Source organism: Mustela nivalis (genome assembly GCF_964662115.1).
Source record: "Mustela nivalis genome assembly, chromosome: 7".
Classification (NCBI taxonomy): Eukaryota; Metazoa; Chordata; class Mammalia; order Carnivora; family Mustelidae; genus Mustela; species Mustela nivalis.
This window is the reverse complement of record NC_139026.1, coordinates 85,320,236-85,343,954: the sequence shown is the minus strand read 5'-3', so window position 1 is coordinate 85,343,954 and position 23,719 is coordinate 85,320,236. Positions and strand designations below refer to the sequence as shown.

The 23,719-nt window shown below is 42.5% G+C and overlaps 2 long non-coding RNA genes across 2 annotated transcripts in view; one reads left to right on the top strand and one right to left on the bottom strand.

Moving 5' to 3' along the window:
* Positions 1 to 8,482, top strand: part of LOC309870500 — a 29,857-nt gene extending 21,375 nt beyond the window's left edge. Inside the window, exons 4-5 of the long non-coding RNA XR_014314632.1 lie at positions 3,060 to 3,142; positions 5,996 to 8,482. This is a non-coding gene — a long non-coding RNA (uncharacterized lncRNA). The remainder of the gene's footprint in view (positions 1 to 3,059; positions 3,143 to 5,995) is intronic.
* Positions 8,483 to 10,022: 1,540 nt separating this feature from the next.
* On the bottom strand, positions 10,023 to 14,342 carry LOC309870501. Its single transcript, XR_014314633.1, has 2 exons — positions 13,985 to 14,342; positions 10,023 to 13,397 (listed from the first exon to the last, which is right to left on the bottom strand). It is a non-coding gene; the product is annotated as an uncharacterized lncRNA (long non-coding RNA).
* Positions 14,343 to 23,719: the final 9,377 nt, after the last annotated feature.

Here is a 23,719-nt window from a genome sequence, read left to right as displayed (position 1 = left end):
GGCCAGCATGTATCATTTCCATGGCCATGAACTACTCCTATCATTAGTAAAGTGCCTGTGGCTTTTTAAAGGTAGCAACATAGCAGATAGTGAATGTGTCTTAGTTGAATTGAGTTAGAGGTGATCTTTCTCTCCACAAGAAGTCCAAAAAGAGAATACTGGGAACACTTTATTATAGATATTCAATCACTGAAGTAAAATAGACTAATTTCTTGAAGAATACAAACTACCAAAACTCAGTCAAGAAGAAACATATATTATCTTAAAATTATTAAAGAAATTGAATTTACCGTTTCAGAAGCTCTGGAAAAAAAAGTTTCCAGACCTTGATGTTTTCACTGGAGAATCTGACCAAACACTTAATGAAGAAGTAACACCATTCTCCATAATCTTTTTTAGCCAGTAAAAAAGGAGAAAATACTTCTTAATTCATTTTTTGAGGTCCGTATCACACTGAAACCAAAATCAGACAATGATAAGGCTACCAAAGAAAACAGACCAGTATGCCTTACAAACATAGAAAATCCTCAAAACAATGTTAACAAGTTAAATCCAGCGTTATTTTAAATGAATAACAAACATACTATGGCTAATTGGGATTTATCTCAGGAATACAAAGCTGGTTCAATATTCAAAATCAATCAACACAGTTCAGCATATATATTTCTTTTTCAGGCAGTCACTGTGTTTTAAACACAGCACACAAGATACCCAAGCACCATTCATAAGTCTGAGTCATGGGTTTCAGATGGGAGCTGGGTTCATGTATAAATAGCCTGTGTATGTCAAACAGAAGAAAAGAAGGGAAATTTAGGCTATAAGGTGGAAATCATTGTGCCCAATTTAAACATAAAAATCTCAGGCTTGTTATATTTACAACCCCTTAGAACAACTCCTCCCCCAAAAGAGAGCATGTCAAATGGAAAATTCTAAATAAGCTAATGTCCTCACGGTGAACTAAATAGAACGAATGATGTGGCATCAGAAAATGAGGATCTAGTTGTTATCTCACTTCCTGGTCTTGGGATGTACAGAGAAGGCACTGTGGCTTTTTGTGGACTTGGAATTGTTTGAGGTCCTTAAGGGAAGGCAACTTGGACGATATTGACTGATCATTTTGCATTCATTGATTCTGTGATGGTTTTGGGTTGATGGCAGAGGAATAGTTTGTGGTGGCAAAGAACTAACACTTCGAACATGTTGTCAATGTTTTAAAAAATCATTTTTCGGGGCTCCTGGTGGCTCAGTGGTTAAAGCCTCTGCCTTTGGCTCAGGTCATGATCCCAGGGTCTTGGGATCGAGCCCCACATCGGGCTCTCTGCTCAGCGGCAAGCCTGCTTCCCTCCTCTCACTCTGCCTGCCTCTCTGCCTACTTGTGATCTCTCTCTCTCTCTCTCTGTCAAATAAATAAATAAATAAATAATCTTAAAAAAAAAAAGAAAAGAAAAAATAATTTTTCCTCCTACTTCCCACCTCCCCTGTGACTTTGGACATAACTTATGATCCAGGTGAAAAACACATGGTCATATCAATTGACATAGATACAACATTTGACAAATCTCAACATCTTTTTAGCAAAACAGGACTAGAAGGAAACTGCCCCAAGCTGATAACGAGTGTCTGTAAAAACCCACGGCTAACATCATACTGAATGAGGAGGACTGAAAGTTTTTCTAAGATCACTAATAAGACAAATGTAATTTTTATGGGTGTGTACTTTGGTGTGAAACTCTAAAGCAAAGCAAAGAATTATTCTTCAAGCGAGGCTGGTGGTAACCCCTGGAAGGGAAGAAGAGAGGCAGGTGTAACTGAGACGGGACTCACAGGTGTCTTCTGTATCCTGGCAACAGTCTATTTCTTGATCTAATGGTGGTTTCATGGTGTTCACATCACAACAACTTGTTGAGTTGTATATTTGTTTTATGTACTTTCTACATTTGCATATATTTCCCAGTAAAATGTCATAGACGAAATGAATATTTTCAGAAATTTTAAATGTTAGCTTCTTTAGAACAGAATAATTTGGTACCTTACTCCTCATAACTCCCTATGCTTTTAATATGAACACTAACAGTTAATAAATATTTGAAATAAACAATTGCCCTCTGGAGCTTTTATGGCAATCACACCAAAAGCATGGTTTTAACCACTTGGCCTGGAACTTATTTAACTTAGTCACAGTTTTTGGTTTTCTTGGCTGCACAGTATAGGGAAGGGGAAGGTACAACAGCTCCTAGGGATGTGGGCAGCCTCCCTCTCCCCTTCCTCTCCTCCACCCCCTGCACTGGGCAGAGCAGAGCGACATTAGCCAGCAGTCTTCTTATACTGTTCTCAGCTTCAATCCAAACCCTTCAGATTAAAAAACAATGTTAAAAATTGGCCTTTATTATCTAAAAGCTTTTTATATAATATCCTTAGAGGATTATTTATAGCAAAGCCATTTAATATCATTAAGATAATTCCATGTGCATTAAAAAAAAAAAAAAACTTGAGTCCCAGTGATGGTTCAAAATGTCTTTCCTAATTTTTTAGGCTTCACCTGCTTAAAATAGTGCTGAAAATAAAAATTTGGAACAAAGGGATAGTAGGAATTTTGAAAAACAAGCATGGATAGAAATTAAAAATGAGTAAAAGTCCCATAACGAAATCCATACTTGTATCAGTACTATGGAGAAAACATAAAGCCATATACATAGGCTTCAGCAAAAGTGCATATAATAACCTCAAGTATTTTTTCCCAGAATTGGAAAAAGTGACTTAAGACTTAAATTTTGAATTTTTATTATGAGCACTGGTTTACACTAAAATTTAAAAAATTCTTACTTGAGGAGACGCCTGGGGGTTTTCTAAAGTATATGTGTAGTAGACTATCTTTGAGTTTTGTTACACATGATTAACTTTTAAATGCATAGGTAGTAAAAAAGTAAAATTCCTTTCTTGGTGATTCCTGTTCATCTTTTCTATGAAAGATGTTCCTCATCTATTTCTTATTCACCCAATTAATCTCATTCATTTACTGAATAAATATGGAGCATCTAATATGTGAAACACTCTTCTAGGTGTATATCAGAAAACAAAGCAGACATCATTTCCTGCTCTTGTGGAGCTTGACTATGGAGGAAGGAAACAACAAGAAAAATTAGTAAGTATTTTGTACGATATATAAGAAGGTAGTAAGGGCCATGGGGGAAAATTAGAACAGGTGATAAAGGTCAGCCATGCTGGGGCAGGGGCTGGGAGGCTGGGACTTCTGGCAATGATAAACAAGGCAATCAGAGTAGAGCTCATTTGAAGAGATGGCATTTGAAGAAGATGCTTAACAGAAGGGAATGAGTAAACCATGTAGGTATTTGGAGGAAGAACATTCCAGATGGAGGAAACAGCGAGTGCAGGGGCTCTAAGGCCAGGAGGTTGCTGCAATGTTGAAGGAAGAGCAAGGAGTCCATGATGGCCAGAGTAGAGGGAACAAGTGGGACAGCAGTCAGAGATGGAAGGGGGATCTTGTGCAGCATTAGAAGGACTCTGCCATCCGCTCTGAATAAGATAGGACCCATAGGAAGGTTCGTGGTCTAGTTGGGTTTTGACAGGATTATTCCGGCTGCTTTGCTTGAAAATAGACTGTAGGACGCAAAGGTGGAGGCATAGTGACCTGTGAAACGGCTATTAACGATAATCCCGGTGGGATGAGACGGTGGTCGGACCCCAGTGTAACAGGGGGAGGCAGGATTCCCAGTGGAAGAGTGGAACTGTTCTCCACTGACATGAGGAAAAGTAGGAATAGAGGAGGGATGGAAAAGATTAGTTCAGTTTCCGACACGTCTAATGAGATGTTTGCTTGCTTATTTATTTATTTATTTTTATTTAAGTTCAATGAATCCCCGTAGAGCTAACACAGTGTTATTAGTTTCAGAAGTGTGACACGCTGGTTCAGCGCTTCCGCACATCATCGGGTGCTCATCCCCGTGCCTCCTTGATCCCTCCCCTCTTTCACCCATCCCCTCCCAACCCCAGCCTCCCCGCTGGTAACCAACAGTTTGTTCTCTATAGTTCAGAGTCTGTGTCTTGGCTTATCTCTCTCTCTGTTTCTTTCTCTCTCCCTCTCTTTTTCTTTCCTCATTTGTTTTGTTTCTTAAATTCCATATATGAGTGAGATCCCATAGTATTTGTCTAACCGACTGACTGCTTCGCATAACATACTCTAGTTCCATCCACATTATTGCAAATGGCAAGATTTCATTCTTTTCTGTGCCTCAGTAATATTCCATTGTATAGATATACCACCTCTTCCTTATTCATTCTTCTGTTGATAGACCCTTGGGCCACTTCCATAGTTTGGCTATTATAAATAACGTGTCTATAAAGACAGGGGTGGATGTATCTCTTTGAATTAGAGAGGAACATTCTCATCACCGGAGACTAGAAGTCATCATCAAAATGGATCTGTATGAGCAAACTTTCTAAGGGGACCCTCATCTTCCTTCATTTTCCCTATATATTCCCTAGTCATTTTCCCATTGTTAACTGCCCATATCTCTCTGTCTTGTCACTTCTCCACAAATACATTGTTTTCTTTGCTTAAAAAGTATGTAATTTCTCAGTTCTAAATGCTTCTTTGGATATTCATTTTCCTTGAGACTCCCATGGGCCCTTAAAAATAGTAAGTAAAATGTGCATGTTTTTCTCCTACTCAGCTGAGTTTAGACCTGAGCTAGAGACTTGGTCTGCTGTTTCCAAGTTAACTGCTCTTTCTTCTACCCTGTGCTTTCCATATGCACAGGTGCCTTAAAATCTATTTAAGCAGGTTTCCTTAATGTTTCTAGTTAGCTGGTAAACCTACTGTTGATAGATTCTTGTCAGGTTTGCGGGGGGATATGGAGCACATTGTCCCTTATCCTCCACCACCAGCAACTCTAAACTGGGCTACTCCCAATCCCAGGGTAGATTCTTCCCTGAGAGTAAACTAATTCCTTATTCCCAGGGCCTGGGGTCTAGTTTTCCTGAGAGGGTATACGTGAGAGCTTTAGTGCCGGTTGTAAAGGTAGAGGGCACAGTGCCCAAGATTGTCCTCACTTCTGACACCAACTGTAAGTTCAAGGGCACCCCAAACCACCGTCTGATTTGGCATTTTCTAGAAAGACTCACCGGACTCACTGAAAGCTGGTTTATCCACAGGTACTCTTTATTACAGAGAGAGGAAAGACAGAGATAAAGTCAGCCTAAGGAAAAGACACACAGAGCAGAGTCCAGGAGGGTTCCAAATACAGAGCTTCTGTGGGCTTTCACCCAGGGAGGTGAGATGTGTTGTATGACATTAACATGTGACAATTCACACAGGGTCTTGCCAACCAGGGAAGCTCACCTCATCCTCAGTGTTCAGTTTTTCTTGGGGCTCCATTACACAGGCAAGATGGACTGATAACATGTTGTTGACCTCAGTCTCCAGGCCACTGATACTGGGAGACCCAAAGCCTTGACCCCAAGTCATGTTGGTCTTTCCGGGGTGGCCAACCCCTTCCCCCCATCTAAATCACATTGTTAGACCCTCCACTGCCCCCAATAGAATAATACCAGAGAATACCTACTAGCAGCCAGGAACAAAGGTCAGACCTTTTCAGAGGGTGGTTAATTCTTCACCCCACAGTGCAACTGACATTTCTTTGCTTCCTGTGTAGTTAGGAAGAGAGCTCAAGAGCTTCAGCTCAGGGGACCAGACTTTTTGAAGAGAGAGCTCTCTTTGGCTGTGCCTGAAAGGCCCTGCTCTTCAGTTCTCCAAGGGAAAATGAGCCCACCCCACACTGGGAAACAGCTCTTAACCAATCAGCAGCACAAACAGCATACTCCAGGAGGCCTCAGATCTCTAATCAGCAACTTGAATCATGCTGAGGAAATTGCCCTTAATGTGTCATCCAAATTTTATGTAGCCCTAAATGTTTCATTTAAATGTAAAACAAAGATAACAGTGTATCCTAGTGAAATGTGCCCCTCTTCCAATCAGGCTGTTCTTTCCCTGGCACTCAAAATTCAAACCCTGCTGAGAAGTTATCCTGCATCACTTTTCCAACTAGCAAAACTCCCATCAGAGAGCGCCAACTATTTTTGAGATCTTCAGAGAATTTCAAATACAATGTCACTCAACGATGGAGAACCTTCTTGGGGACAGGCACCAGACTCGTTGTGGAGAACACAGAGGCATATCGGTGGCACATCCTGTCCTCTGGGATCTGACAAGGTCAAGGAGATGCCCATGAAAATAACCCAAGGCAGGTGGGAGAAATGGCACCACACAAACTTACAGGGAAAGAAAGTGAGAAGTTTCTTCCTCAGAGCCTGAGACATAAGCCCATGTCTTATCCTTTCCAAGACTGAGAAGACTTTCTCTGTTACCTAATTTTCCTGCAACATCTGTCTTACTTTGAAATCAGGCCTCTTTGTGGAAACGCCAGCTGAAAAGTCCACTATGGAGCAATTGCATTCGTTGGAATGCATTTCTACCAGGTGTCAGGTTTTCTTAGCCTTCGCCTTCTTTTAGACCTCTCAGGGTGTCAACATGGCCTCTGGAGGAGGGCACTGACTGAAAGGCAGCGTGAGGGTTCAAATGAAGCCCTGGAGCTTTGTCAGTGGAGCCACATCATGGCTATGAGCTCTGGAGAATTGCAAGAGACAGAGAAGTTTGTGTTTCTGGGAAGACAAGACCAACACCAAGCAGTTAGCTGAGATGCTCCCTTCTCTGTGGGCTTAATGAATGATACAATTAAGTTCACAGGTACAGTGTGAACTGTTTTATTTATTAAATTTCTCATAGGCATTTCCATATTAAATGACCTTTTTGAAAAGCCAAGAAATAGTTTCATTTTTTAGTAATATTACATGTGGTTAGGGTAGGAGTGGGATGGGGCCAGGTGGAGCTAGTGCTGACATTAAAAGCAAGAGACTCAGAAGCCCTGTTTCAGTCCATATGCAAATTTTGAGAAGTCAGTTAGCTGCTACCTCAGTTTTCCTATCTGTGAAAAATAGCCCCTTAGCCCAGGCCACCCACCTGACACTCATATGAACTGTGTACGTGGCCACATCAACTTTCCAGTACCACAATTTCCATTTGGACCAGTCTCAGTTCCTAAAGGGCCAACAGTAAGTTTCCCATCCCATGGCCTCTCGGTTCTAAGACTGAGCCCTCCTACATCCTCAATCTCATGAACTGACCAGGTCCTACCACCACCTAACATTGCTCCCCTTCACACCCCAGTGGGACACCTTCTCCCTTATGTCACTGCCTTCCAGCAAAGACCACCAAGAACACCCCAGCATAACCAGTGGATGTTTGAGTGTGGGAGTGTTAGAAAAGACCTACAGGATGTAGGCTTGTGCTTGCTGGTTTGGGGGATTGTTCAAGGGAGTAGGGCTTGCTCTAGATCGGGTGCTATTCAGGAGGCTGGCTCATTCTCTGGTTGGTATCATTATAAATGTTAGGTAGGGGGAGGGCAGATTGCAGGGAGACTAGGGGTGTAATTGATAAAGAAGCAGCCATCTGCCATATTAGCTGGGAGAGATGTTTGGTAGAATGACTTGGACAAGATTCAAGTCTTGTCTGTGTTCAGACATGATTATGAAGTGGTCTTGTTTTTATCTTGATCCATCATGATCACAGAGTGGCCTTGTCTGATGCCGAGATTCCCTGAAATTGTTTTCCTTCAATACAGAAGAACGCCAAGACTTAGCTAGTGGTGCCAAGCCCTCTCAGAGCAACACCAGAGATGGCACCAGGCCTGCAGTTTTCCTTCTCAGCCAGGAGGGTCTCCTTAGCCCTGGGTTGAGGAGGAGGCAGGAAAGACAAGAAGTACACACAGTTTAAGGAGGCCACTCTCAGATACTGGCCAAGCCCTTGCATGACCCCAACATGGAGTGATTCCTTACGTGTCATGCCTCTCTCCCCTGCATTGCCTCACCTCTGTCCTTTTCTGTGAAGTCCTCTGCTTTTCCTTCTTTTTTCACCCTAAATCCTACCCAGATCAGATACAGACATACCAAGACCACTGATGGCGTTCAGGGCTCCTACCTCAAAATATGGCACCTTAGCCTACTGGATATTTTAAGCTGAAGGAATTTGAGAACATGGCAGAAGCAGGAAGGTCAGTGTGACCTCCTTCCCATCTCAGCCTTCTTCCCCGAAATAAGTCATAAAGTCCTCATGTGAGACGTGCCTTTGTTACACCCAGTCCCTGGGGGAAAGAAGCATGCTATCTCTAAAGACAAAGGGACACCAAGAAGAATCCTAACAAACAGGACTTGCTAGGTTTCCCCAGTTTACTCCTCTTACCAGATACTCCTCGTCCTGTCATATTCCCCCATGACTATCCACTCTCCATCAAACCTGGCATAAAAACGCACAGGTCTAACTGCTTCTTCAGGTCTTCATGTCCTTATGAAGGCTTCAGCGTTGTAGAAAACTTACACTAAATAAATTCACGTGCATTTCTTCTGTTTACCTGTCTTTGTCAGTTTGATTTTCAGATCCAGTCAGGGACCCTAAGAGGATCAAGGACAAGTTTTCCCTCCACTAACCCAGATAGAGCTTTTACCTACCAGCTGGTTAAAGCCCTCAAGGCCATCACCCATACATTGTAGCTCTTTGTGATTTGCTCGTTGCTTCTTGTGGATTTGTTTGTTTTCTCCAATTGTACTATAGATCTTACTTAGCCTGACTGGTTCTTTCCAATCATCCATATCTCAACCTAAATGGGCTGCTAAAAGAGGACCTCCCAGGCCACCCCAACTAAAATATACCCGGTTCAAATCATCCTCTCCCTTTGCCTTGGTTTTTTCTCTTCATTCCTTGATCGCTCTCTGAAATGATTTTAATTTTAAGGTTATTTTCTGTCGCCGCGGGCCACTCCAATATTAGTACTAGGAAAGCGAGTATTTTGTCTGCCTTGTTCATTCCTGTATCTCCAGGGCCTTGTCAATGTTATGTTTTTGACAGTCAATATGCATTTACTGCAAGCTCGTGTGTGGGGTATGGTAAGTGCCCCGTATGTGTATGTGTATACTGTCGGGGAGGCAGGGGAAGGATGTTGGAATAGAAACATAAAATCCTTGCCTTCCTGTGGTTTACAAGCCAAGTGCCTCGGTTCTTGAATGGTTTTGGATTAAGCAAATAGGTGTTAGCAGATGTTCATCTCTAAATACTGCTAATTGATGTCCTGATTGCCAATCATTTAAAAAGCTGAATGGTCCTAATTGGACTGTTTCAGCAGCTACAAACACTTTGTAATTAAACTCCACTTTTGAAAAAGGAGTTTTGAAATTCAGAATTTTCTTTGATAATTTTCCTAAATTCATAAAATTTTAAATTATAAATCAGTGAGGATTCCATGCAGGATTAAATTCCAGCTTCAACTTTCCCATGAAGAGTATAGATGATGTGGCTAGAAAGGAAATAACAATAATCACTGGGGGGACGGGGGGGCTATCAAATAAAAATTTCATTTCTTTGTTTAGGTCCTCACTTTCCTGTTATTGTCTGGTGTGACTTTTTGTAGTTGTTTATGATGAAGGAACTTTCATTTTCATCAGTTAACCTTGGCCACTATAGTGGCTCAGTTCAGCTACTGTTTATCAGTTCACAGCACCAGACCAGGCAGGAGCCAAGCCATAGATTGTCTAATGCTTCTAGAATAAGGGGCGACTTCAGCCAGGCGCCTCTATATACGTTAGCCAAATAATATTTTTGACTTTGAATTATCTGCTCAATTCTTTAGCCTTCCATGGCCTTCAGTACCTGTGTGTGGAAATTGGATGCAGGTATTTCTGAGGTGTGAGAAATCTCACCTATCTCCTTTGGTTTGGTTTGGTTTAGGTGGTTCTAGATTGCAAAGTGCTGCAGAGGGCTTTCAACAATCAAATGGAACTCTTCATATGCATGAAAACAGATCAGGAAGGCTACCCAGAATGCCCTCTGGGTAAGAAGCAGGATTTGGGAAACTAAGCCAAGGCAGACATTGGCTTTATCTGTACAGTTTGAATTGTTTTTCTTTTTCTTTTTTTAAGATTTTATTTATTTATTTGAAAGAGACCGAGTGTGTCCATAAGCAAGGGGAGCAGCAGGCAGAGGGAGAGGCAGGCTCCCTGATGAGCAGGAAGCCCCATGTGGGGCTCGATCCCAGGACCCTAAGATCATGACCTGAGCTGAAGACCATTGCTTAGCTGACTGAGCCATCCAGGCACCCCTGTTTGAATTTTTCATAGTGAGAATACATTTGTGTATTTGTGTTAGTCATATAATAAGATAATTTCTCCCAGATAATTAAGCAAGAAAAAGAAATTAAAAGCATCCAAATTGGAAAGGAAGAGATAAACTCTTTTACAAATGATACAGAGCTTTCCAATGACCCCACCAAAAACTTGTTAGAACTAATAAATGAATTCAGTAAGTTACAGGATATAAAATCAATACACAAAAATCTGTTGTATTTATACATAATAGTAACTAGCAGAGAAATAATTTTTTTAAAGATCCTGTTTACAAATGCACCAAAAAGAATAAAATAACTAGGAAAAAACTTATGAAGAAAGTAAAAAAACTTATAAACTGAAAAGCATAAGACATTAATGAAAGAAACTGGAGGTGACACAAATAAATGGAAAGATATTCCATGCTCATGGATTGGAAGAATTAGTATTGTTAAAATGTCTATATTACCCAAAGCCATCTGCAGATTCCATATAATCCCTATCAAAATTCCAATGGCATTTTTCACAGAAATAGAACAAATATTCCTAAAATTGGCATGGAACTAGAGAAGACCCCAAATAGCCAAAGCAATCTTGAGAAAGAAGAACAAAACTAGAGGTTTCATATTTTCTGATTTCAAACTATATTACAAAACTATAATAACCTAAACAATATCAGATTGACTTTAAAACAGATACATAGATCAATGAATAGAACAGTGCCCAGAAATAAACCCATGTATATATGGTCAATTAATTTATGACAAAGAAGCCAAGAATATATGGTGGGAAAAGGACAGTCTCTCCATTATATAAACGGTGTTGGGAAAACCGAACAACCACATGCAAAAGAACGAAACTAGACTGTTTTTTACACCACACATAAAAATTAACTCAAAATGTATTAAAGATTTGAATGTAAGACATAAAACAATGAAACTCCTAGAAGAAAACCTAGAAACAAAGCTCTTTGACCTCAGTGTTGATGATGATTTTTTGGATCTGACTCCAAAAGCAAGGGCAACAAAAGAGAAAAATCAAACTAAAAAGCTTCTGCACAGGGACGCCTGGGTAGCTCAGTTGTTAAGCATCTGCTTTCAGCTCAGGTCATGACTCCAGGGTCCTGGGACTGAGCCCGCATCCGGCTCCTGGCTCAACGGGGAGCCTGCTTCTCCCTCTCCCACTCCCCCTGCTTGTGTTCCCTCTCTTCCTATCTCTTTCTCTGTCAAACAAATAAATAAAATCTTAAAAAAAAAAAAAAAAAGCTTCTGCACAGCAAAGGAAGCAATCAACAAAATGAAAAGGCAACCTACTGAATGGGAGAAAAACTTAACAAATCATATATCTGGTAAGTAGTTAATATTCCAAATACATAAAGAACTCACACAACCAGCTGCAGAAACCAAAACCAAAACCAAACCAAAAACAATCCAGCTGAAAATAGACACAGAATCTGAATAGATGTTTTTCTAAAGAAGACAAAACAGATGGCCAACAGACACATGAAAAGATACTCAACATCACTCATCAAATCTAAACCAGAATGGGATATTGCCTCATACCCGTTGGAATGGCCAGTATCAAAAATAAACGAAATAAGTGTTGGTGAGCATGTGGAGAAAAGGGAACCCTGTGCACTGTTGGTAGGAAGGCAGACTGGTGCAGCCACTATGGAAAACAGTATGGTGTTTCCTCAAATAATGAAAAACATAATTACTACATAATTCAGCAATTCCACATCTGGGTATATATCCCAGGAAAACAAAAACTCTAACTTGAAAAGGTACATGCATACCCATGCTCACTGTAATATCATTTACAATAGGCAGGATATGGAGATAGCCTAAGTGTCCGTAGAGGGATGAATGGATAAACAAGTTGTGGTACGGACATACAGTGGAATACTAGTCAGCTATAAACAAAAAAAGAAATCTTGCCATTTTTGACAACATGAATGGACCTTGAGGGCATTATGCAAGTGAAATAAGTCAGACAAAAAAAAACACCGTATGATCTCACTTATACATGGAATCTAAAAACAACAACAATAAACCCAGCTCATAGGAACAGAGTACAGATTAGAGGTTGCCAGTGGTGAAGGGTGGGTGTTGGGCAAACCGGGTTAAAAGGATCAAGAGGCACACCAACTTCCAGTTATAAGATCAATAAGTCATGGAGAGATAATGTAGTTTGGTGACTATAGTTAATAATACTGTATTGCATATTTAATTTAAAAAATCCTCAGCACAAGAGAAAAAAATTGTAACTATGTATGGCAATGGATTTTTAACTAGACTTATTGTAGAGATCATTTTGTAATATATATAAATACCAAATCATGGTTGATACCTGAAATAAACACAATGTTGTATGTCAATTATTTGAAAAAATAACAATTTCAAAAAATAAGTTTAAGAGAGGCAAATACACAAGGAATGTCATATTCTCAGATTCCATGTCAAGCAACTAAGAGGATCTCTGCTGTCAGTGAGATTGTACACATTTTGCTGAAATTCGCAAGCAGAAGGAAGAGAAGTGTTCCTACAGGTCCCTGGTGGTTCCTTTGTGAGAAGCCGGCTGTTCCCTGTGGATGTCTTACTGATGACTCCTGGTCTGCAGCTCATTTTCCAGGAACTTTCAGCTCCCAGCTGGATGTCTTTTCTTCTCTTTTAGTGCCTCCTCCAGCCCCCCAGGTAGTCCTGCTCGGCTACCATCTTATGTCACTGCATTTTCAGGGTCTCCCCCTTCCACGGCTGACCTGTTATTGATGGGAGATGAGTTTTGACTCTTCTCTGTCACTGCCAAAGTTTCAGTCCCCAGCCCATAGGTCCGTTGGCACTTCTGAAGGAGCAAGGTGTTCCTGAGCTCTCCTGAGGTGACTCTACCCAGCCGGATCCCTAACACAGGGACAGTCAAAATCGATAGGTTGGTAACAACCCACGAGATATTCTGACAGGAACGGCCTTTCCAAACAGGGTGGCACTGGGTCCAGCCGTAGATCTAATATCTCTTGGGAGTTAGAATTGAGAACCGTGGAGAGAACGGGGCGGTTTGCAGTGAGAGGTTGTACAGAATGTGCAGCAGAAGGAGACTTGAAGTAGAAATGGGGCCATGAGGAGCCAGGAGCACACTGTGGTTGAGAGGAGGCAGAATCAGTGGGCCCACAGCTACTGTAAAAAAGGATGGTGAGTACAAGGTGGGGGTTGGGGGGAACCAGTTGACAGTGAAAGAGAAGCAGAGAAGCTCGAGGAAGAAAACCTGCAGAGAATTGTATGGGTCACGTTCATGGTGGGAGCCTTCCAGAAGACCCTGGAATTCTACTGCCTGAGCTCCAAGATGGTCTTGGCCTCTGCAGGACTTTCTCCTCCCAGTCTCCTTGAGCCTAATTCTGATATTCTTCCTAAGTTTCCTGAAACCCGATTCCTCTGCTTTGCCTGGATTCCCTGGGACTTGGCCATGCTTCTGAAATCACTGTTTCCTCATTTCTTAAAAAAGAAAAAAAAAAAAAAGCCAGCACATGCTTCATTACCTCAATGACCTGTGTCTTAGACTTAAAATGGAGAGAGTCTTCCTCAAATGAGCAGCTTGCCACGCAGGTGTCCCCTCTCCAGATGGTGGGATTGACAAAGCTGAGCAGAATGGGAAAGGCCTGGGCTTCCAAGCACACTGGTCTGAGCCATAGTCCAGAATCAACCAAAGGTGAGTTGTGAGACTTTGGGCAAGTTACTGAACTACTTCTGGGACCCATCCTTCCTACCTTGAAATGTCGATGGCGCAGGACCGCTATGAGATCCCAGTCTGGTTCATGCAAGCAGCTGGTGAACAAGAGTTCACACTTGATCCAAGTCCATACCCTTCCTTCTTCTCTCTGGCTGTTTGCTATCTTGCACAGTAAAGGCCAACACGCCCATCCCCCTTCTGTAGCGGCAGCTACGGTTAACATCATCCGCTTCCTGTCTCCCCAGATTCTACTGTTTAACTGTTTTGTGCTTACACACTTAAAGAGTAAGAGTCAGTCTGGCCAAAGCTGTAAACATAGATTTGGGGGGAGTTTGGACCCATTTCATTGGTATCTACTGAGAGTTCATAAGAAGAAAATGATAAGGAGCCCCATGATGGGACAGTCAAGTTCAGGCCAGTGTCTACCTACACCCAGTCTGCCATCAACAAATATTTATTGAGCTCCTCATATGTGCAAAGGTACTATCAAGATAGAAGGTACCACAACCATGAAAGGGATGTAATTGCTGTACAGAGAGGTTGCATCACAGTAAGTTTATTTTGAGTTCACTTATTCAGGAATCGCAAATGTATACTGGATATTTGAATGATGTAATGAACGCCCTGTGAGCTGTGCCTAACTCTCCTTACAAGATCTGAACTAGGACCAACTAAGATTTAATACAGAAGTGTCCCTTGCCCATAGCCCAAGTGTCTTGCTCCTCCCCAGGTCTCACTAAGTATTTAGGAATGAGTGACTCTAGATGCTGCAGAATCAGCAAACATCTGGAAATCTGGCTGAGCTAAAATGGGTATTACTGTGTAGAAAAATACATGGTAACATTGTGATTATGGTGGTACCAAATTACCCTAAATCATAAATTTGAGAGGCATCCAAACACATATTCTTCCTCAGAAATTAATCTGCCTCTTTTTCCTGCTTGGACCTCTTTCTCCTGCGAGCCTACAGATTGTAATTTCTAGAAAGGGATATGTACAGATCTTTCTGAAAGAAACTGTTTACTCTAAATTCTTTTTTTTTTTCTTTTAAGATTTTATTTATTTATTTGGGAGAGAGAGAGAGAGAGACAGAGAGAGAGAGAACACAAGCAGGGGGAGTGGGAGAAGGAGAAGCAGGCCTCCCTCTGAGCAGGGAGCCTGATGTGGGGATCGATCCCAACACCCTGGGATCATGACCTGAGCCAAAGGCAGATGCTTAACCGACTGAGCCACACAGATGCCCCTGCTCTAAATTCTAATAATCTCAGAGAAGTGGCTTTTCGTGCCCTGCTGACCTCCTTCTCTCAAAACAAAACAAAAGCAAGACGACGACAACAACAAAAAAACCCATATGCCAAAAAACCGAGCATCCTCAATAATCAAATTAGTCAGTGTAAAATACGGATATCCCACAAGCATAGTCAATTATTTCTTAGGCATAAAAGACAAATGAAAATATAATTGTTCTGCCAACTTCAAAATCCGCTTTGAAAAAAATACAAACCACAGCATCCACAATTCTCTGAGGACAATGAAATGAGGACGAATCTTCAATGAAAAATGCAACGAGAAAACTTGAGAGATAATTCACTTTTCCTACCACAAAACAAATGTTCCTCCAAAATATATATCTCAAGTCCGTATAAATCTCTGCTCGAGGAAAGAGCAAAAATCTCATCAGCAAGAAGATCACTACCGTTGTCAGTGAAGTAATGAAAAGTTAGACAAGGGAGTGATCTAGAACCTAAATTATATTTACCTTCTCTGGAAGCACTTATCATTTGTCATGTAATATACACTTACGCTCTATGCCTTTGTCTAAAGGTTGGGCAGAATCTGTTTAATCAGCAGAAATGTTAACTTAAAAAAATGAAATGACTGACTTTTCACACTGAAGCCCTTTATATGAGAAGTTCTGCTACAGCGAACATCCCAGAATAGCTTGCTTAGGTGGCCTCAAATGCCAGTACCCGAGGGGAGAAAACACTTCATCAAGAAAAGGTCAAATTAAACCAGGAGAATAGGATGTGACATCTAATTACCATCTCCCAACTCGACACTTAGTCGTTAGGTAAGTACCATCGGGCAAGAGAATGGATGGAAAAGAACATCTTAAAGGGAAGGATCCAAATGACCAAAATTGTTCAAAAAAGAAGTGACTAGGATACTGCTTTTGAGATCCATACCATGAATCCAGTGTCATTACGATGCTGTGTTCAGTGAAATCCAATTTATCTCATGATTAAGAGATGTGAAATGGGGTCTAAGACACACCATTTCGTCCTACTTCACTTAATTTTATTTTTAAGACCGTTTTTCTATCATCATCATCATCAAATATTTAAGAAGTTATTGTGTGCCTCTTAAGTAGAGGGGCCAGAATATCTACCAGCCAGCATAGTAAGGCTCTTCCCTGCTACTTCAGCTCCCATTGTCCTTTTTTTTTTTTTTTCCTGCGAAAAGACCCTTTCTGGGAATCCCTCTGGCAGTCCATCTATACATCTTGGATGTGGCAGGCTTCGTGTGACTCCTCCCCACCTAAGGCAATTCTGGGTCTTACACCTGCCACCTGCTCAACTCTCCCAGGTCAGAGTTGAGTATGGGTTTTTGAAAGATACTGATAGAAGAGAAATCTATCAAACACCTCAGATACACAGGTCTTCTGTCTTTATTAGGGATGTGTTCCTCCCAGAATCTTCACTTTTCCTTTTCTGTGTCTCAGGAATGGGAATGCCATCTTACCCATGAAGAAGTCATATAATGACCTTTACAGATTTTTCAAGCCAGTCATCCTGAGTTTTTCCCTAAAGTGCCTTTGTCTTCTTAGAATTTTTCTGTTGTAGGTTCCTTGGAGAAGCCTTAAATAGCTGAGCTCTGTGTGTGTGTGTGTGTGTGTGTGTGTGTGCCTGTTGATTGTGCTCTCTCTATGGCTCCTGCATCCTTTCTCCTTGAAGTCCAACAGACAGCCTCTATATAAGAAGAATCGCTCTGTGTGGACAGATACACTGCCTGCACAACGAAGAGCTCTGTGAAAAGGCACCCTTTATTCGTATTCAGTGAGATTAATCTGATTAATTATAATGCTATTGAAATGCCCAAATTCTGAGACCCCCCAAAGACGACCACCAGAGTCCAGAGTCAAAGCCAAACAGCAAGGGGTCATTTATTACGAGTTTGAACCCGGACCTCCATGCACTCGTTACCGGTGACGTTAAGAGGTCCCGTGCTCGGGACCACAACATCTTTTATACACTATTTTTGGGGAGGCAGGGACTTAGCATACATCATAGTATTTTGTAACAAATTGCCACATAGCGCGGGAAAATCAAAAAGTAACTCTATAATATGACTGGCACACTACAGAGCGGGAAAAGGCTGGGAACAGATTATTGGTTAGGTCAAAGGGCTGTCATTCTTCTTAGTTGCCGCCGCTAGGGTATGTGTCACCTCAGGATTGGCCGGGGTCTCCCTGTCAAGCCGCGGGGTGCCAGATCGCTATTATCTCTTGCACCCAGAGCTGGGTGGGGGGGTCGGGAACAGTCACTTCTGGGTGGGGGTTTCTCTGGCGCCAGATGGCTGTTATCTCTTGGCCCAGAGCCGGGGGAGGCGGGGGTCCGGGAGCGGCCATTCTGTCAGGTTCAATTCTGGGCGGGGGATGTGTGGTTACAGAGTATCTATAGAAAGTCTGCTGGTATTTTTCCATCTCCTCATGGGTTAGCAAGCGAAGGTACAGAAGCAGAAATAGCGGTTAGGTGTATAATGGTCATAATTTTATTCCCTAAGCTTCTCACTATCATTTGTAAGAACATCATGTCAAGGATACAGGCAGAATGAGATAAGTAAAAATTCTGGGGTTTTAGAGAGGCAAAGCATAGTCATGATACTTCTGATTATCATCTCCAGAAAACTGAAGTTCAGGAAGCAGTTTTTCACCACCAAACCGCTATATTTTACCCCACAGTGGACCGTAGGGAATGTCCTTTCCTCCTTAGAGGGTTCTCAGCGAGCCATCCCTCTTGTTTATTTCTCTCTGCCTAGATGTGCTTATTAATAACTAATGAGTTCAATGACTTGTAAATTTATTCATTCAATACCTGCTCCCAAACCTTGCTACTCATTCCAGAAAGGATTTAAGTTAGATGGATGTCATTCATGGGGAAACACAAAGGGACAGTCTTGTTCCTCAGCATTTCTTCACGAAGTTCTTTGTCCCCTACCTGGGCTTCTTCTCCTTGTCTCTCTGAGCCAAGTAGCAAGCGCCACTCTTTGAAGACCTGAGACGCGTCCCATCTTTCTCTTCTAAAGCAACTGTAATGGACCTGCCCCCTTTATCGCTTCCCTCTGAAGATACATGGTTTCTAAATATCTCCTTTGAGCTCCAAATCCACATGCACAAAACATCTGATAAAGAAAAAGATACTTCAGGGAGCTTTCCAGGAGCCTTCCCCTGAAACATGGTCTTCCAGGTTAAAATGAATCCAAATCATGACAAGACGTATCTTGGGCTCCACCCATCAGAGTGTGTTCAGGGAAAGTGAAACTAATCAATAGGAATTTACCCAGACATTTTCCACATACGCTTGTTCATGCCATGCCTCGTAACTCTAGAAGGACTGCTCTTACAGAAACATGACGTGTTTTTTGCTTCTCCCCGCCCATCACTGCAGTGAGCCTACATTCCTCCTGCCCAAGATCAAACATGTTTTTATATCTCCCTGTCCACTTGGGAAAATGCTTCTAGTTTTCCTGGGGATGTTTATCCAACAGGAAGAATATAAAGACAGAAAATAGCTCAGTGGTAGCGCCTGGGTGGCTCAGTGGGTTGAGCCTTTGCCTTTAGCACAGGTCATGATCTCAGGGTCCTGGGATCAAGCCCCGTATCGGGATCTCTGCTCAGCAGGAAGCCTGTTTCCCTCTCTCTCTCTCTGCCTGCCTCTCTGCCTACTTGTGATCACTGTCTGTCAAATAAATAAATAAATAAATAAAATCTTCAAAAAAAGAAAATAGCTCAGTTGATAAACGTGATCATCTTTCACTTCAAAATGGACATACTCTTTCCCATATGTTGGGAATTATGGAGAGGTTCTTTATCATCCCATTATACTCAGCTGTTGTTTACTTTTTGTGAATTGAATGTTGACAATTATAGTTTGAGCGTTTTTTTTTTTTTAACAGCATATGCTGAACAAGATAAAATATTTAGAACAACTTACTTTGGACTTAGTAATTATGCTACATTCTTTCAGCCCATTTATGACTAAATTAGAACATTTAGTAATGTTTGGTGACAACTCCCACACTTTGTAAGCACCAAGGGGAGAAAATATAATTTATTTAATTGGTTTTCATTTGGAAGGGAAATAATCCCATTTCAAGCATCTCAGTGTTAGAAAAGACGCTATATCCTCCATGAAAATACACAGATGCTCATACATTTGGGAAATTAACATATATCTTCCTCAAGGAAACTTAGGAAGGGGATTTCATTACATTACAACCATTCCTTCATTTATCTATTTTTGTAGGATTGCTACCTGTCACCTGCTAGTCACCTCCCGTATTCTTTACAGAAGCCATGAACTTTAGACAAGAGATGAAGCTATTAAATTATTGTTGGTTTTTGTGCCACAGACTAAATGGCATCATATATTCAATAAGCACATAAGGAATGCCCACTCTGTTATGCTGGGCCTGTGCTGGGCACGGGGTTTCTGAGATGAGTGAAATGTGGTCCCTTGCTCAAATATCTTATGAATTAAAGGTAGAGCCAAAGAGGAAAATGCACAATTACAGCTCTGTAGAGCAGAGAGGACACAGAGGGACACCCAAATCAGCCAAAATGGGAAGGGGGTTTGGCAGCAGGGCAGCTGAGAAATACTACAGAGAGTGGGCAACATTTGAGTCAGGGAGAGAGCGCTGTGTGAAGCCCCCACACAAAAGCCCAGAGGCAGGAAGGAGAATGCGCCCCTGAGTCCGCCGCATATACTGGGTCGGTGCTGAGCTGACCGGAAAGGGAATTCAGACTGAAAAGTTACGTGCAGAGTGGATCGGGCTGGGCTTTGCTCTTGAAGTTGACGCTGAATTCGTAAGGACATGGGGAGCTCAGGAAGGATTCTGCGCTTTTCCTGGTGTCTTCCTGGTGTCATCCACCTTCCTGGATGGAAGGTAGCTAGGGAGAGGACGGTCTCCGCTCCAGGAACCTGAACCAGGACTGTGGCAAAGGGGTGCAGAGGTGAGGGCAGACCTGCGTGAGCTTTCAGGGCAGATCAGATATGTTTTAAATGTGGAAAATCTTGTTTGTAGGAGAGAATCTACAGATACAGGAAGAGCTTTCTATCCTCTGCTTGTTTGTCTAAAAGTGGGGTAGAAGTTTTCCCTTATGAATTTTTCATCCTTTTCTGCCCCTAGACCAGGGAGGCAGGAATGACTCGAATCTCTGGAAATGGAGAGTCGACACCGAGATGAGTCTACATAAACAGACCTTGCCAAGAGAACAGTCATCTTCCTTTAGTTCTCCCATATATTTCCTAGCTACTTTCCCATGGTTTATCACTGCTTGAGGCCCAAACCTCCTTTCGTTAGTTAAAAAGGGATGTCAGCCCTTGAGACTAACTGCTTTCTTTGAACTTCACTCCTTTCTGAGGACTCCTATGCATGTAAATAGTAATAAAAGTGATGTGCCTTTCCTCTTGTTAATCTATCTTCTGTTAGTTTAATTCACTGGTCCCCAAAGACAAAACAGAAGAGCAGAGAGGGAAAGGTTTTCCTCCCTGACAACATACATCATCTCACTGAACTGCTGTTATCCCATTACATGGGATACTCCGTCAAGAGATGTTAAGGAGCTGGTCCAAGATCAAGCAGCTAATAGGTGACAGAGCTGGGATTTAGACCCCTGGGTAGATCTACAGAGCCTGATTGTCTAACAACTATGCTGTAATCCCAGCATGATGAAAAGACAGTTTAACAGAGCCAGCAGGGACAGGAAATCCATAGTCTAATCCTGATCCTGCCACTACCAACAATAAAGTTAACCATGTAAGTATCTGTGTTGTCCTCTGTAGTTCAGATAACAAAATAATAATGATAACAATCTATTGCATGAGATGTGGTATGGCTTTGAGTAAATCATTGTAATGGGTTGAATTATGTCCCTCCCACAAACTTCAGATGTTGACATCTTAACTCCTACACCCCAGAATGTGACCTTATTTGGACATAGGAGATATCAGGATGAGCCGTAATCCAATCTGAGTCATGCCCCTATAGGACAGCAGGACATAGATTTACAGAGGGGAGAAACTGTGAAGACATCTGGAGAAGATAGCCATCCACATGACAAAGGCCTCAGAACAAAGGCTCCAGAAGAAACTAACGCTGGCACACCCCCCCCCCCCAAAAAAAGTTTTGATCTCAGACTTCTAGCCTCCAGAATCGTGAGAAAGTAAATTCCTGTTGTTTAAGCCACCCAGGATGTGGTATTCGGTTATGGCAGCCCTCGCAAAGTGAATGCAATCATAGAATCTTGCTGTGTGTTATCAACACACGGTTTTCAAATTCCTATTATGTCCCTGGCACTACTGTCATCTCTTTCATCCACCTTGAAATAGCAGTGATTACCACTCTCCAACTGTGAGCCTGTGAACTAAACCAAAGATACCTAAATTCTGTGGTTCCAAGAAAATGAAACAGAAAGAGGTCCTCTCTGTTCTGCTCAATCCAAAGCAGACACCCCTGTAAGGCCAGGTGGGGCTACATGGGCTGAATTTTGACTTGGGCATTAACGCGGGTAACCAAGTTGTCAACTGCTCTAAACAGAAAGAGGAAAGGGAAACAGCAGGGCTCCTGCTGATGACCTTCTTTTGAGCAGATGAGTACTCCCTCCTCTGCTGGGTAATTTGCTTGCCTGGGCTACACTGGGACATACCCTGTGCCCAATCTCAAAGCCCCCTGAGCGCCCACCGAGAGAGCCCCAAGGAGAGCCGTCTTTGATAAGCATGGTGAGGTAGGGGTCAGCTGAAGTTTCAGTGACTTTTGGACAAGGATCTTGTAGAAAGGATTCCAAGAGAGGGATGGGGGAGCCGAAGACAGCCACGGGGATAGAGAGAGAGAGCTCAGCAGAGAGGAGAGATGGGGAGAGATATGGCAGCTGCTGTGGACGAGACATTTGAAGAAATAAAGAGAATCTGGAATGGTTTCGTTGTGTGATAGGTATGGGAATTCCTCTTTAATCTACCGATAAAAATGTTCATGAAACTCTTCCTTGGTAAAGGTTGTGCTGGCTGGTTGCCTCTTTGCTCTCAGATCCATCCCCTGCCTGGGCTCTGTCCTTCTGTCCCAAGCTCTGCTTCTTGGGTTCCCTTGACCTTGACCGCCGGCTCGAGACAAGGTTTGCCAATGAGAGGCACTGCTGGAGATTGGAGTTTGGGAGGAAAGGAGGAGCCACAGGTGTTTCTCGCCCTTTTCCTGTGCTTCCTGAGGCCTACCCAGCAGCAGCCACAACTCTGGTGTGTCTCCAGCTCATGCCCAACGAGGCCCCTTTATGATGCTCAGGGTCTTCCAAGTGGCCCCAGCTCCTGGGCTCAGAAAATTCCAGTTTCTTCATTTGTCCCTCTGGCCCTAAAGACGAGTAGCAGCACCCCAGTCATTGGCCTTTGGAATGCTTCCTCTAACCCAGTATATTTTTTCAGCAACTCTGACACCTTTTAACCAATTGCCTGTGTTTCATAACCCTCTATGTAATAACCCTGGCATGGATTTGCACCTTCTCCTCTCCCAGATTCTATAATGAGGATTGCCCTCAACACAGGTCTTGTCTCTCTTGACCCATTTACTCCTTCCACCCCTGGGGGCACTGGAGTGAGTAATCTGATCAAAATTTTGGAAGAATTGATGGGCCTCTTGGTTCAGCTCTGCTTCTTCTTTTTTGGAGTGAACCTTCCAGGAGAGTACAATATCTCTCTGTACCGTCTGTCTTGCCTGGGCCTGCCGGGTACAGCAATTGTCAGCCTTTGGGAAAGTCTGCCTAATTTCAGCCCACGTGACCACCAGTCCTAAAGCCTACTCTTCCAGCCTGGTCTTTAGCAACAACAAAGTGGACCCGCATTTGCTCTACCTATGTTCCATTTCCTCAACTTGCTCAGAACCCAGGTGGGGTTTATGGAGGCCCCTTCAAAATCTTAATAATGTTCCCCATTCTTTTGAGAACTGGATTTATGGTTTTTGTTTGTTTGTTTTGTTTTATCTTTGGCTGCTAAAATAGCTGAGAAAGGCTAAAGGCAGGGGCATCTGTGTTTAGCTGATCAGACAGTATTATTCTTCTCAGCAATTTCTGGAACTCTCCAGCTGGGCTCACACGTGTCCGTGGATCAGCCCTGCTCATGGCTGACTTCCTAATTTCTCAGTCTCTCACCTGCTAGGTACAGTGATGCCGCAGAACTAGAATGTTGTTCCTAATGCCAGTTGACATGACCAACATTAATGTCTGCCTCTGAGGTTGGAATCCCATCACATGTTTTTGCTGTTAAAAACAAAGTCTTGCTGTACTTGGGTTTCAGTAACACTGACTTCTAAGAAGCATAAGGCTCCTCATGATTCCTAGAATCACCAGTGCCCTGAACTCCCAAGGCAGGGAACTTCCTTCCTCATGGAGTGTTTTCCCTTAGGGGTCCCCATCATTCTGCTTGTAATCCTGCTACTTTGGAACCATTGGCATGCTTGAAAACACACACACACACACACACACACACACACACACACACACAGAGGCATG